We start from the raw sequence: 15,964 nt of genomic DNA on the forward strand, positions 1-15,964 counted from the left end.
TATTTGGTAAATGACTCAAATTAAACTCCAAGAACTTATTTTGGGGCATAACTGCACACATTGGGACAATATTTTAAGATATTTAGCTCACGAGAAAGGAGTATGTGCTCGTTAAGGATAAGATAAGAGAAACTAACAGCATCATGGACTCTTAGAGCGTGTGGTGTGTTTCTGTGGTTAGCACACAGACAGACAGATACATACAGAGTTAGATGTCAAACTAAAGACAGCATGTACAATTTAATATTTCTCACACTGACAAAGAATAATTTTTATATGCTTGCAATCATTAATTCTGTCTCATAATAGTGCAAGAGGAGGAATGATGTAATCTAGCAGGGGGAGGGATGTGCACATTCTAAATGGCCGGACTAGAGGAGACTCTCTAGGAAGATTCACATTCAGCTCTGCTAGGGGCTGCAGTGTGGTGGACTATTTAATAGCTCATTAACAGCTTCATAGTCAGGCCACAGCCAGACATTGCTGTATTTAAAAAAAGGTCAGCACAGCCCAACACTAATGTAAATACATATACAAACTTAAACAAACTCCCACCCACTTATGAATCTAAACAAACCAGCCAGTTACAATACCAGAAAATCATCAACAGTGACGAAATCAAACAAATGTTAAAAATGTTCTGATATAACAGCGAACAGACTGATGCAAATAGAGTCAATCTGGCTGTGAGAGACTTCTATGGGCTGAAATATGTGCCACCAGAAACTTAATTTGAACCATTTATATTTGAATTTGAATGGCTAAACTTGAATAATTGCATTGAAAAACTGAATTTGAATCACATAATTTGAAATTGTATTGTTTAATTAAAATTGAATTTATTCAAAAACTGAATCTGAATTGTATCATTTGAAATTGAATTTATTCGTTTGGAACTGAAATCCAATAAAATTTGATCCTCACTGAAAATTAAACTCTCTATATATCTTCACATTCACTTCTCACAATTCAGATTCAGTTCTCAAATTCAATTTCAAGTTACTGAGACAGACATCCGGGTAGTTGGAGGATGAAGGAAGAGCAATCGAGCGCAGATCGATAGATAGCGTTCATTGGCGCACAGGACTCCTCTTGGGCCAATCAGCACCAATGTTTTGGAGCACAGTACGTTACCCGCCATGAAACTATGGAATTACGATTGTGTCAATAATAATGAATGTAACTTTGTAAATTCGTGCAACTGAGTTCATTTTTTTTTTTTTTTCATTTTAATTGTGTTTTTCTTCTTTTGTAATGGAATATTTTTGATAGTTTCTGAAAAAGTTACGTTCAGTTTAACTGAATCTGAATTGTGAGAAGTGAATGTGAAGATATATAGAGAGTTTAATTTTCAGTGAGGATCAAATTTTATTGGATTTCAGTTCCAAACGAATAAATTCAATTTCAAATGATACAATTCAGATTCAGTTTTTGAATAAATTCAATTTTAATTAAACAATACAATTTCAAATGATGTGATTCAAATTCAGTTTCTGGTGGCACATATTTCAGCCCATAGACTTCAGCAAAATTTTACTAACAGTAGCAGCCAAATCAGAATGAAGGAAAAATGTAATTGAAAGAGAGAGAGAGAGAGAAAGAGAGAGAGAGAAAGTTGGTCCTCTAACCTTCTGATGCCTGACTCTGCAGGAAAGTGTAACAGCCGATCTTGTTAGGGACTATTCCTGCTAATGTGATAGACAGTCCATCAGATTAGGGTCTGTTGTTTTGTTGATTGAAATAAAGCTAATGTCAATGCTTTTAAAAACAGTGTTCTGTCAAAGCTTCTTACATAAAAAAAACTCTTGGTTACTAACGTTACCTCTGTTCCCTGATGGAAGGAACGAGATGTGTTGATGTAGTGACACTAGGGGTCGCTCCCCCGTGCGCACCTCCGCAGTCATCCACGGCTTCTGGTTGGAGCGTGTGGTGATGGTCTTGGAGAAGGTGACATCATCAATGCACTTGCTGATGTAGCTGGTCACCGATGCTGTGTATTCCTCCAAGTTGGTCGAGTCGCCGTATGTTGCAGCCTCCCTGAACATGTGCCAGTCAGTACACTCAAAACAGTCCTGAAGAGCAGAGATGGCTCCTGCTGGCCAGGTTTTCACCTGCTTCTGAAGCGGTTTTGTGCGTCTGACGAGCGGTCTGTATGCTGGAATTAACATAACAGAGATGTGGTCTGAGTAGCCGGTACGTGCCTGGGATGTTTGTGTAAACATGATCAAGCGTGTTCGCCCCTCTCGTTGCAAAGTCCACATACTGATGGAATTTAGGGAGTACTGTCTTGAGATTTACATGGTTGAAATCTCCGGCGACAATAAACAGTCCGTCGGGGTGAGCGTTCTGCAGTTCGCACATAGCCCCATACAGTTCACAAAGCGCTTCCTGGAGGCCTGGTCTCCGCAGCAAGCAGAGTACGCGTAGCACCTCCTGCAGTTCATCATGCATGTTTTTTTGCATGAGTCTTATATTTTAGTAGTAGTCCCCCCATATGCAGGGGACGGAGTAGCCCAGCCGCTTGGAAGCGGAGGAACGGCTGCCAACCACAAGGGGAGAAGGGGCTCCTAGCCGACCACCTGGAGCGATCAGGGCTGCTGCCAGGGGCGGGGGGAGACCCCTACCAACTGCTAAATGTGCCGGGGTCAAGAGAGGGCCGGGAGCAGGGAGGGCCTCCCAGCCGACAGCCTGGAGTGGGAGAACCGCTGCCAGGGGAGACCCCTTCTGTTCCATGAGAACACGGGAGGCGTTCCGTCCACCAGGGGCCGGAGGACTGCGGCTGTCATCCATTATAGGGTGGAGAATGGCCGAGGACAAAGCTCTACTTGTCTTTCCAGCCCAATGACACCACAGTGACTGCTCGAATTGCTGCCTATCTGGAAGACATCTCAGCTGGATTGAGTTGCAGGTGGTGTTCCTTCATCCAGGCCAAGACCAAACTCCTTGTCTTTCCAGCCAACCCTGCTGTTGAACACAACATCACTGTGCAGCTGGGTTCAACTACAGTTTCACCTTCCAAAACGGTCAGAAATCTAGAGGTAACCATCGATAACAAGCTAAATTTCACTGACCACATTTCAAAGACTGCAAGATCATGTAGATTTACACTCTACAATATCAGGAAGATAAGACCCTTCCTCTCTGTACATGCCACACAACTGCTCGTTCAGTCCCTTGTCATAACTAGACTGGACTACTGTAACGCTCTCATTGCAGAACTCCCTGCATGTGCAATTAGACCTCTGCAAATGACCCAGAATGCAGCAGCACATCTGGTCTTTAATGAACCAAAGAGAGCACGTTACACCACTCTTTGTCTCTCTCCACTGGCTGCCGGTTCATGCACGTATTAAATTCAAGGCTCTGATGCTGGCATACAAAACATTCACTGGATCTGCTCCAGCATACATAAAATAATTTCTTCAGAACTACACTCCCGCAAGAAGCCTGCGGTCAGCTAAGGAACGTCGCCTTGTCGTACCAAAACAAAAGGCACCAAAACACTTTCCCAGACTTGCAGTTTCATCATACCACGTTGGTGGAATGACCTTCCCAAATCCACCCGTGAAGCTGACTCACTCTCTATCTTCAAAAAACGGCTAAAAACACATCTTTTCCAAGAGCACTTAACCAGTCACAAAAAAATAAATAATAATAAATAAATAAAAAAATTGTTGCACATAAATCTGTTTTGTATACTATTCTGATGCTAGTGAAACTTTGTAATATGGCACTTTTTGTACCACTGTCTCCTTAAGATGATTCACTTATGTTTTCCTCTTTTGTAAGTCGCTTTGGATAAAAAGCATCTGCCAAATGAATAAATATAAATGTCTTTGAAGTCCATCCGATATTAACTGCAGAAGTTCACATAGATGCAATTGTCCTTGTTAATTGACTGATGAAGGGTTTTGTTTGCAATTAATAGTCTATGTATTCCATTTCAAGAGTGTAGTCCATCAATAGACCGAGGTGATGCAGGCAGAGATCAGTAAGGTGCATCGCAGTTCAACCTGGCCGCTAATTTCGGTGAGGACTCAAATGGAGCTCCCCGTAGGCCCCGATGGACCTCCAAGAGGTCCCACGAGTGAACGAGGTGTGGACTGTGGGGGTTTAACCTCCTCGTGCCTCTCAGGAACCTGACAATCAAGTCGTGCTTCCCCAAATACTTACCGTCTACTACATTGTGATATGCCAAATAATGGCTATATACACCTTCAAGGTGGAGGGGGACAGCCGTCTGATCCAACTGCGCATGTCTGGGGGTCTTTGCATCGGGAAGAACACCACTTAGCAAACAGACGCCATGTCAGGTCATACAGGTGCCTCGTCGGGAGTGATTGTGTCTACCACTGCAGGTGGTAGGCCCAGTGGCGCAGGAGAGATTTATTAAGTGGGGGTACCAAACATTCTCAACTTTTAGGCTCATACAACTATTATTGACAAGTTATTTTTGTAATTTGTGTTTGGATTAACATTCAAAAAGACTTTACAGGGCATGCCTACCAACAGTAACTAAGAATGGTGGAGCATTGAATAGCGGACTATAGTGGACCAATGCTGGTAGCCTCATGATGGTTGTCAAAGTAGACAAATAAGCGAATGTAACTCAGGTTATGCTACATCAGACGTTTTAATAATAATAAGACTACGTTTAAAAAAACGTTGAGTTCCCTACAAAAGTGCGCCCCTGGGTAGGCCACTTAAGTCTTCCGTGTCCCGTCCAAGGGCCAGACGTGGAGATTCCAGAGGTATGGTTGCGGGTGCCAGATGGTGGCCCGTCCCTGAGGATTAAGGTCCTTCTTCAGGGGAATTTGCCAGGGGGGGCTGTCGTGAGGAGCATGAGCTCTGAGAACCAAGTCCGGGTGGGCCAATAAGGAGCCCCTAAGAGGACCTGCTCCTCATCCTCACTGACTTTGCACAACGTCTGTGCAAGTAGGCTCACTGGGGGAAACACATATTTGCGCATCCCCAGGGGCCAGCTGTGTACCAGCGAGTCTGAGCCTCAGTCAAAGAGTACCAGAGCGGGCAGTGGGAGGATTCCCGGGAAGCAAACAGGTCTATCTGCGCTTGACCGAATCGACTCCAAATCAGATGGACCACCTGAGGGTAGAGTCTCCACTCTCTGAACGTGACTTGCTGTGACAGTGCATCCGCTGTGCTGTTGAGGTGGCCCAGGATATGAGTGGCTCGCAACGACTCGAGACGCTGTTGACTCCAAAGGAGACGGTGGGCAAGTTGCGTCATTCGACGAGAGTGTAGGCCACCTTGGTGGTTGATGCAATCGTCACTTTGTTGTCCATCCGGACCAACGGCAATAGCCTCCGCAGGTCAAGTAATACCGCCAGCAACTCGTGGCAGTTGATGCCCAAGCCATGCTTGGATGTGTCCGTCATAGCGTGACGGACACATCCACGATGTAACTGAACACCTTGCCTAGGGGAACTCCTGCCTGCAGGAACACTAGGTCAGACCAAGGGCTGAGCAGATGGCAGCAGACCTGCATGATGAGCATGCGGTGTGTGCCGTAGCGTCATGCCCATCTTGCAACTCGGGTCTGAAGCCAGTGCTGAAGCGGTATCATATGCATCATCCTGAGCGGTGTGATGGCCGCTGAGGATGCCATATGCCACAGGAGCCTCTGAAAGGATTTCAGTGGGACAGACGAGTTCTGTCTGAACATACGCAGGCAGTTCAGCACTGAATGCTCGTCCGTGAACGTGCCGTTATTGACAACTGAATTGCATAGCAAAGTCAGACAGTCCTGATAAGACACCGCGACGGGTTGGGAGTGCGAGGGGGACCTAGGGAGCAATAGTGACAGACGTACCAGCAGGCGGGGCCTCGTGACGGGGCAGAGCCTGAGGTGTCACTTGTGGCTGTGCCGAGTCCAGGGACAAAGCACTTACCTGGCTTCTTGTGACCACTCCCGGGAACAGCCTGGACAGGAAACGACGAATTTCATCCTTGTAGCCCGTGGAGGCCATCACATCGGGGGTGGATTTGTGCCACACCTGGGTGTGCAGAGGTGGGTCTCGGGGTGCAGAAACCTGCTAGAGAATTGTGACCATTTGTAATGGTCATGATAACAACGCCCATGGACACTGACTATGAGGCACAAGATGTAAGGAAACCGCTCTTTTCTTAAAATGTGGGTACCGCAGTCCTTGGGGCATGCTGCAAAACATTAAGAAAAGGTAAGCAAGGATCCTCCACCCAGCCCTCCTCCGGGGGAAGGAGTGGTGCTCTTACCAGCTCCTGTGCAGCGGGTCTCCGACTTCCTGGACTACTTGTCTCGGGGCGCTTTGAAGCCTTTTTTGGGTTCTTGGCGACCGGCCAGGAGACTGGTATCTGCTTTCAGCAGGTGTCTCCACACCAGGGCCGGCCTACTGGGGCGGACTGTGACGGAGCCAGTGTTGCTGCCGCAGGGGGACGCCCTTGGCAAAGAGTAGACAGGATTGAGTCATGTCAGGGCAGGATGTGTTGTATGGTTCCCGTCTGCTTTTTGACTGCTGAGGATTGCTGAGCGAAATCCCCTATGGTGTCGCCGAATAGGCCAACCTGGGAGACGAGGGCATCAAGGAATAGTGCCTTGTCAGCCTCCCTTGACTCAACCAGGTTGAGCCAAATGTGGCGCTGCTGGACCACTAGAGTGGACATCACCTGCCCGAGACCACGTTGTGACCTTTGATGCTCAGAGGGCAAGATCGAGCCCAGCTCCTTCATCAATCTCAGGTCAGAACTACCCTCGTGTAGTTCTTTTAGCACCTTGGCTTGGTGCACTTACAGTAGAGCCGTGGCATGCAGGGCGGAGGTGACCTGTCCAGCGGCACTATCGGCCCAAGTCATCAGTGATGACGTAAGCTTACAGGCCCTGGATGGGAGTCTCGGACGGCTCCGCCAGGTGGTGACGCTCTGCAGGCACAGATGCACCGTGATCGCCTTAACAACCTGGGGAGTCATCGAGCATCCCCTCAGCGCCGGCGGTATGGGGGGGCATTAGGGGGCAATGCCCCCCCAAATGTCTTTTATGCCCCCCCAAATTGAATTATGATATAATTTACAAAAAAATATCAGTTTAATTTAATTCACATTTCAGTGAGAAATAATAAAAATATATGTCTACAAACTGCTCATTATCTGAAAATATAATAAAGCCAACATAAAACCAGTGTGGCGCTGTGAGGAACCCCCCTGCCGCCCCCCCAATCACGCACGTTAAATCGTTAATACATGAATGAAATGATTTTCAGTTGGCGCGCTGCATTCAAAACTCTCCAAAAATCTTCCACTATTAGGAAATGGTTCAAAACCACAGTTTCTCCTTCAAGTTCCACGCCGATTAACGATTCTGCTGACCCCATACAGCAAGACAACGACAGCCCGGCTAACATTTGTGACTCCGTGGCCGGCGTGGCCGCTAACATCGTAGCTTCCCAAGCTAGCACCTGTAGCAGCTCCACGACACAAATAACGACAAGTCAGAGCTGAAGAGACTTTTTTTCAGTGCGATTGATGCCGTACTTGGAGAAATGGATGTGCGTTTCAGCGAGCGCAATGGAAAGCTGATAAGCGCATTGGAAGCTCTTGACCCAGAAAATAAAAGTTTTCTGGATGTGAAAAAACTCAAACACATTATGGATTTAGTAGGAGTGGAGATAGTGGAGTCGGAGTTCTGCGTCATGACGTCGATTTCTCCAGTCCCAAATGGAAGACGACTCAGAGGAGAAATGGACAGTTCAGAGACTGTTGTCCAAACATTACAAAACGCTTAAGGCGATGCCCACTGTGTTGACGGCACTCCAACTGGCTTTGGTATTTGGTGCTTCTACCGCGACCTGCGAAAATTCGTTCTCCACGCTCAAAAATGTGTTTTCAGAACACAGAAGCAGCATGCTTCACACAAGAAAGGCCAGACTAGTTCAACTTGCATTCGAGAAGGACTTGACAAAAAAGTGTTGTGGTGCATGGAAGGACGCTGTTCTCAGGAAGTTCCAATCAGCTCACAAGCAGCGTCTTCAGCTTTTCTAACTGTAAGTTAAATTTAAAGTTTCATGCTGACCGGTTGTTAGTGTATTTATCTAACTGGCATTATGTATTGTCAAAGTTCACTATATTGTGTTGTCACGTTATGTTGTTGTGATGAGACTAATAGTTTAGTAGGCCTATTTAGTTCAGTTTTTTTTTGCGCTGTCCGTTGTCCTGAAATGTCACTCCTGCCGTGGAGAACTACTGTCCTGTCAGTGTGTATGACACTATGTGTATGTTCGTTAGCTATAATAAAGCTGTGGTCAGAGTCGGTCTTGCAATTTTTTTATAGACCTATTTAACCCTTATTTAATCAAATTTCTTGAGTTGCACGTCTTGCAACAATGTGTAATGGTTTATGTGTTTATTGTATGGGTTGCATCACTTCATGGTAATAGCTAATAGAAAAGGCAGTAGCAATAATAAATATAGGATATCTGATATCCGAAAAAAAGTCCCCATACCTAGTGCCCACCCATTGAAAATAAATGCCCCCCTGCTGAGCGCAGCCTGGAGCTGGCTCTCCATCCCCTGGCAACCCAACATCGAGGGTAGTGAGATCAGATGAGCCCACATGCTGGGTCCGGGTAGTAAAAGGTGCCCGCCACGATCACGTGAGCTCATCATGCACTTGCGGGAAGAAAGGTACGAGGGCGGGGCATGGCTGTGAGTGGCACTTGGAGGCCCAGGACCAATCATCAAGCCACGAGGGTTAAGGGGGGCGCGGAGGATTCCAGCTGTGCATGGCGTCAGACTGAACCAGCCCACTCTCAGATGCTGTAACCAAAAGCTCATCCACTTTGCGAGCCGCGAACGAGACCACGATCTCGGTCTGAGATGAGCCGGTGGTTCCATCACAGAACTCGTGCTTGGAAATGGGAGGTCCCGGCAGAGCGGCTCCCATTGAAATCCCCAAACCACTCGGCTATGAATTTGTCTGAATGTGGCTTGCATTTCCAGCTCCTTATATACCGTATGACCAGGGGAGTGGCATGCAAATTCCACTCATCAATTTTCATTGGCCTTTCCTCAAAGATCAGAGATGTCTGGGGCTCCCAGGAGCGACCCCTAGTGTCAGTACATCGACACAACCTTGAGTAAGTGACAAAGTGAAATCTGATTCATCAATAGTTTTATTTATTATCATTACCTCGATTGATATTGCCACCTTTAAGAAACAAAACAGCTTCTTAAGAATTAACCCATGAATAAAACACATTTAAAAAGTGTGTATACATGATATGAATAGTGTTAGTTTGTGGAATAATGTTGGAAAAATTATGAGAATTGTATTTATTTATTTTCTTGAAAACTCATTTTTATAATACATACGTATATATACTTTTTTTATATATATATATATATTTAGAAAAAACAGTATTACCTGATATTATTTTGGATAATTTTTTTTTTTTTAAATGTTCGAACTTTTAAATTAATAAAAAAAAAATAACATGAGACTGTTGACTTCTGAAAACAAATTCTCTGTCTTTCATGAGTGTGGACAGCAGCAGTGTACTTACAATGATTGAGAGTTTTACAGCAGTCCGGCTAGTTCAGTGACTCACAGGTTGTGTCTGAGCAGCTGGGTTCTTCTGGTGTGGATGCAGAAAGTTGATCTGTCTTTTATAGAGCAGCAGAGAGAGAGAGGGTGTGCGTGTGTGCATGTGTGTGTGTGTGTGTGTGTGTGTGTGTGTGTGTGTGTGCGCATGTGTGTGTGGCAGGATTGACAGGATTAATTTAATAATTGTCTGATCTTTTCATGATTCTTTCAGACTGTTTGTGTGACAATCCATTTATATGCTTAAGATAAGCATGTTTGAATTGGGTAAAAGATGTCTCGCAAATACAGAGTGTGGGCAGCTTTTGTAAACAACCTAAAATTAGGAATCATTTGCAGCAAAGGTTTTACATTTGTGGATGAGGAAAATAAAGTTACAAGAAATAGACAGATATTTATTTTAGCAATTTTTTTGTAAAACTCCAAAAATGCTAATTCAAATGTATTCACCCCCTGACAAGGAAAATGTAATTAATATCTAGTTGAGGTGCTTTTAGCAATAATAACCTCTTTTAAAAATGTAGGATATTTGTCAATGAGGTTTTGGCATGATTCTTTAGTGATTTTTTGATCATTCTTCAATGCAAATATTGTGCCAGTTCATTCAAATTCCAATGGCTTCTCTTGTGCACAGCCTTCTTCAACTCATCCCAAAGATTCTCAATCAGATTTAGATCAGGACTTTTCTTTGCACACCTCACTAGACTTTCTCCAAACGTAAAGACTATCAGCGTGACCAAATAGCTTGATTTGTTTCATCACTCCACAAAACCAGAACATATCATTCAAATGCCATTTTGCAAACTTTAAGCAATTGTCCTTGTGATATTTTCCTAATAGTGGCTTTTTCCTTGGCCTATGACTATTGAGATCTTCACCATGCAATATTCAAGCTATGTTTGAAATGGAAACCCCAGCAGTGTTCTGACCCTAGAGAACTGTGCATGACATCTACAGAGCAGCGGGCTGACCCTAGAGAACTGTCCAGTGCATCTACAGAGCAGCGGGCTGACCCTAGAGAACTGTCCAGGACATCTACAGAGCAGCGGGCTGACCCTAGAGAACTGTCCAGGACATCTACAGAGCAGCGGGCTGACCCTAGAGAACTGTCCAGTACATCTACAGAGCAGCGGGCTGACCCTAGAGAACTGTCCAGGACATCTACAGAGCAGCGGGCTGACCCTAGAGAACTGTGCATGACATCTACAGAGCAGCGGCTGACCCTAGAGAACTGTGCATGACATCTACAGAGCAGCGGGCTGACCCTAGAGAACTGTGCATGACATCTACAGAGCAGCGGCTGACCCTAGAGAACTGTCCAGGACATCTACAGAGCAGCGGGCTGACCCTAGAGAACTGTCCAGGACATCTACAGAGCAGCGGGCTGACCCTAGAGAACTGTGCATGACATCTACAGAGCAGCGGGTTGACCCTAGAGAACTGTCCAGGACATCTACAGAGTAGCGGGCTGACCCTAGAGAACTGTCCAGGACATCTACAGAGCAGCGGGCTGACCCTAGAGAACTGTCCAGGACATCTACAGAGTAGCGGGCTGACCCTAGAGAACTGTGCATGACATCTACAGAGCAGCGGGCTGACCCTAGAGAACTGTCCAGGACATCTACAGAGCAGCGGGCTGACCCTAGAGAACTGTGCATGACATCTACAGAGCAGCGGGCCAACCCTAGAGAACTGTCCAGGACATCTACAGAGCAGCGGGCTGACCCTAGAGAACTGTGCATGACATCTACAGAGCAGCGGGCTGACCCTAGAGAACTGTGCATGACATCTACAGAGCAGCGGCTGACCCTAGAGAACTGTGCATGACATCTACAGAGCAGCGGGCCAACCCTAGAGAACTGTCCAGGACATCTACAGAGCAGCGGGCCGACCCTAGAGAACTGTCCAGGACATCTACAGAGCAGCGGGCCGACCCTAGAGAACTGTCCAGCACATCTACAGAGCAGCGGGCCGACCCTAGAGAACTGTCCAGGACATCTACAGAGCAGCGGGCCGACCCTAGAGAACTGTCCAGGACATCTACAGAGTAGCGGGCCGACCCTAGAGAACTGTGCATGACATCTACAGAGCAGCGGGCCGACCCTAGAGAACTGTGCATGACATCTACAGAGCAGCGGGCTGACCCTAGAGAACTGTCCAGGACATCTACAGAGTAGCGGGCCGACCCTAGAGAACTGTGCATGACATCTACAGAGCAGCGGGCTGACCCTAGAGAACTGTCCAGGACATCTACAGAGCAGCGGGCCGACCCTAGAGAACTGTCCAGGACATCTACAGAGCAGCGGGTTGACCCCAGAGAACTGTCCAGGACATCTACAGAGCAGCGGGCTGACCCTAGAGAACTGTCCAGGACATCTACAGAGCAGCGGGCTGACCCTAGAGAACTGTCCAGGACATCTACAGAGCAGTGGGCCAACCCTAGAGAACTGTCCAGCACATCTACAGAGCAGCGGGCTGACCCTAGAGAACTGTCCAGGACATCTACAGAGCAGCGGGCCGACCCTAGAGAACTGTCCAGGACATCTACAGAGTAGCGGGCTGACCCTAGAGAACTGTCCAGGACATCTACAGAGCAGCGGGCCAACCCTAGAGAACTGTCCAGGACATCTACAGAGTAGCGGGCTGACCCTAGAGAACTGTCCAGGACATCTACAGAGCAGCGGGCTGACCCTAGAGAACTGTGCATGACATCTACAGAGCAGCGGGCCGACCCTAGAGAACTGTACATGACATCTACAGAGTAGCGGGCTGACCCTAGAGAACTGTGCATGACATCTACAGAGCAGCGGGCCGACCCTAGAGAACTGTGCATGACATCTACAGAGTAGCGGGCTGACCCTAGAGAACTGTACATGACATCTACAGAGTAGCGGGCTGACCCTAGAGAACTGTACATGACATCTACAGAGCAGCGGGCTGACCCTAGAGAACTGTGCATGACATCTACAGAGTAGCGGGCTGACCCTAGAGAACTGTACATGACATCTACAGAGCAGCGGGCCGACCCTAGAGAACTGTGCATGACATCTACAGAGCAGCGGGCTGACCCTAGAGAACTGTCCAGGACATCTACAGAGCAGCGGGCTGACCCTAGAGAACTGTCCAGGACATCTACAGAGCAGCGGGCTGACCCTAGAGAACTGTGCATGACATCTACAGAGCAGCGGGCCGACCCTAGAGAACTGTGCATGACATCTACAGAGCAGCGTCACATATCTGAGAATCTTATCAGAAATAACCATCTAGTGCAGAGGGTTTGTGAAGTAGCAAATAGCTACTTTTTGGTAAGCAAGTCTTTCTTGCACATTTTTATTGGATAGAATATTTTCTTTCTCTAAAATTAGATGTGGAACACCCTTTAATAAATGGAACTTTACTGCAGTCGACCAACTGAAAGGCTTATTCAAAACTTCCTTGACAAAGTAGGAAGCATTGTTTGAATGAAAAGATAGTCAAACTTGTATTTGCATACATTGAATAGCACACTTTAGATTACTTTGTTAATTACATTCAGAGGCTGATGCTTTCCATGTTCATCACACTTTCTTTCAGTGCATCGTTATTCAAGTTATCAGAGTTGTAAAATTATAATCCTCAAGTTACAATACATTAAGTCCATTGATATCCTCAAGCTTCTGAGAATCTTGTCCACATTCAAAAGCAAATTTAACAACAGCTAATTGTATTTCCATGTATACTTTTAGGAAACCTTTCTAAAAGTCCATAATTATTATATATATTTTTTATAATAAAGGCTATTTCAATCTTTTTGTTTTGTTTATTCCACAGTAATGATCAGGCTCCCAGCTGGAAAAACTAAATATCTGAAATGCAGCTTCATCCATTATAATATTAGCTATGCATATACAACCACATTTTGCCATATCAGTTGTTTATTTCATGTATGATAAAGATGTACAGTATTAGTTTATAACTTTATTGCATTATATATGATTCAGGTCATCATTACAGCTACTGTTCGACTAAAATATAATCCTGAATTGTGGTGCAGATTGTGTTTCTGGCCACTCGTGTTTGATGAAGTATGTTTCAGTGGCAAAGCTACAGACTGACACCTTGCAATTCAAACTGCCCTTCTTTCTACCGGGACCAGTGTCTTGTGCCCGAGTCGCCCTTCAGATCAGTTAACATGGTGCAGCAGATTGTTAGACAAATCCTATCGTATAAGGTAAATTAAGTGCTTTCTTCAACACAATTGGGAATGATTGGTTATATTGCTTAAAAATACAAATATATTTACAGAGCTTGAATTTCAGCACGGGTTTCGCACATATCTGCAACTTTCAGTGTGGGAAAATCCCACAGAGATATTTTAAGATACTAATCTACTGTATTTTACACCCAATTAAGAATGCCTGAAATGCTACAACAGTCTATAAGGAAGTGGTGTCAGTGATGAAAGCCCTCTGGTTAAAATACATCAATAAATAATAGTTTTGGATATTTGAAGTGCCGTGAGACTTTATTCCTCATATGTGATTCTCGGACGCTATCTTTAAGGATTGTAGAAACGCAGTACACTGCAGTAAGTACAGGTTTTGAAAAACAAGACGATATTAAGTCTATCTAGGTGTTGTTTTGCTTTAACTTAAAACTCAGCCCCATTTATTTTGACATGCCATGGCACATAATGCACATATTACTAAAAGCCACCAACCTGTCTTGGGTTTATTTTTAATAGTACAGACTTGGGTTTCTCCAAAGACTCTTTCAGTGTGTATGTGATAACTGTCCTTACAAAGGTACCACCATCATTATTGATCTTATTCTAAAATAACAAAACAATCTTCTCCCAATACGACACCCTAAACCTGTCCAGTCTCCTATACTGAAGCCATTACACACCTAGAGCAGTTCATGTTTGGTAGTGAATAAGCGTTTGTGTTACTTTATATAAATTTTTTTTTAAAGTGACCAGAGGTGCCAACTTCCTTCGAGAAAACGTAAATGTCCCTGTTATAGCGACATCTTGTGGCTGATTTTCATAAAACTTGGTACACCGCCTCAATCTAACACTGTTTACAAATATCTCAAGTTTCGTAAGGGTCGGCCATTCAGATTTGATGTTATTAGCTGCTGAAATTTGATTGGCTGCTGGCAGCCATGTTTTTTTATTTGTCCAACTGATATTGTAGGATGTGTTAGTCTTTGGCCCCTACAAGATGCATACAGACTCAATATTGACGTGACTCGTCAAAGCGTTGTGAAGATATAAACCAACTAATTGGTCAGGCGTCATCCATTTTGTGCGTATTGACCAATATCTACCAAAGGAAAAGGCCAAATGTTACGAAAATTGATACGCATGTAAAACAGCAAATTATTAGTCTGCATACAAACTAGTGAAAAAACGAGCCTATAGGGGGCGCTACAACTAAAAAATGCTCATTACTCCACAACTGTATTATCAATGAAGTTGAACATTGGTATGCTTCTTGTAGGGGCCAAATGCGAACATATTCTTCAATATGACTCCCACAAATAAAATAAAAACATGGCCGCCAGAAACCAATCATACTTCAGCAAAATGGCTGTATAAATGGTGTGTAAATTATTGTATATTATCCCATGTTACCTGATATTGTGAACTACATCTAGGACTTCCTAGGTCAATAATTACAGAAATTTGAACTTGTTATTTAGGGGTTGGATTTATCATGTGGGTTTGACCAAGTGTATCCAAAAGCCTATAATTCCTAAAATAAATATTCAACTTCTAAAACATTTTTTGGAGATTGTGCGCTTTGTGGCTTTATAAAAGTAAAAAAAAAAAAAACACCATAACAATTATCCTGTTTCAGGATGGTTGAACACAAGACATCAGTCTCATATTTTACACCAGTTTGCAAATTCAGCAACTTAAAGTACAGATATATATTATATACAAATACATCCCTTTTTTGCATACTTTTGAAAGTTCTTAAAAGGCTTGAATCTGTTAATTGCAGCTATATTTTATTTTTGTATTTGTAGGCGAATCGACGTATGTTTTGTTATTGTTTGTGTATTTCTGCATTGACGGCATAGCCGTGTGTTTATTTTATTTAGCAGCATAGATGGTTAACCCCATACACAGGAATTAAAAAAAACTTTGTGCATTAGGTGACCATCTCCGAATCAATTTAGTGATTTATTTGTTGCTAATCGGGTGATGGTCACCTGCATATAAGCCTGCAGTTCTCTGTGCTCGTGGTGGGTGTATTAGGAGCAAGAGAGAAACTAAACTTACTACAGGAACAGTGAAGGATACTGCCCAGTCTGACCTGTATTGTTTAGTGTTTTTGGAGTTTGTGACTTGTTTTTGTTCAACCATTTTATTTCGCTCTACGAGCA

General features: G+C 44.6%; 1 protein-coding gene across 4 annotated transcripts in view; it reads right to left on the reverse strand.

The window, feature by feature from the left end:
• LOC127663087 (uncharacterized) overlaps nucleotides 1-9,653 on the reverse strand; it is a 122,590-nt gene extending 112,937 nt beyond the window's left edge. For 2 of the 4 annotated variants that reach the window (XM_052154511.1, XM_052154514.1), the window contains exon 1: nucleotides 9,552-9,653. The gene's annotated coding sequence lies outside the window, so the exon portion shown is untranslated. Of the gene's footprint in view, nucleotides 1-1,628; nucleotides 1,689-9,551 lie in introns of all 4 variants that reach the window. The other 2 variants (XM_052154512.1, XM_052154513.1) reach the window with 2 other exon arrangements.
• Between the last annotated feature and the right edge of the window lie 6,311 nt (nucleotides 9,654-15,964).

Source organism: Xyrauchen texanus, chromosome 23 (genome assembly GCF_025860055.1).
Source record: "Xyrauchen texanus isolate HMW12.3.18 chromosome 23, RBS_HiC_50CHRs, whole genome shotgun sequence".
In the NCBI taxonomy this organism is placed as follows: domain Eukaryota; kingdom Metazoa; phylum Chordata; class Actinopteri; order Cypriniformes; family Catostomidae; genus Xyrauchen; species Xyrauchen texanus.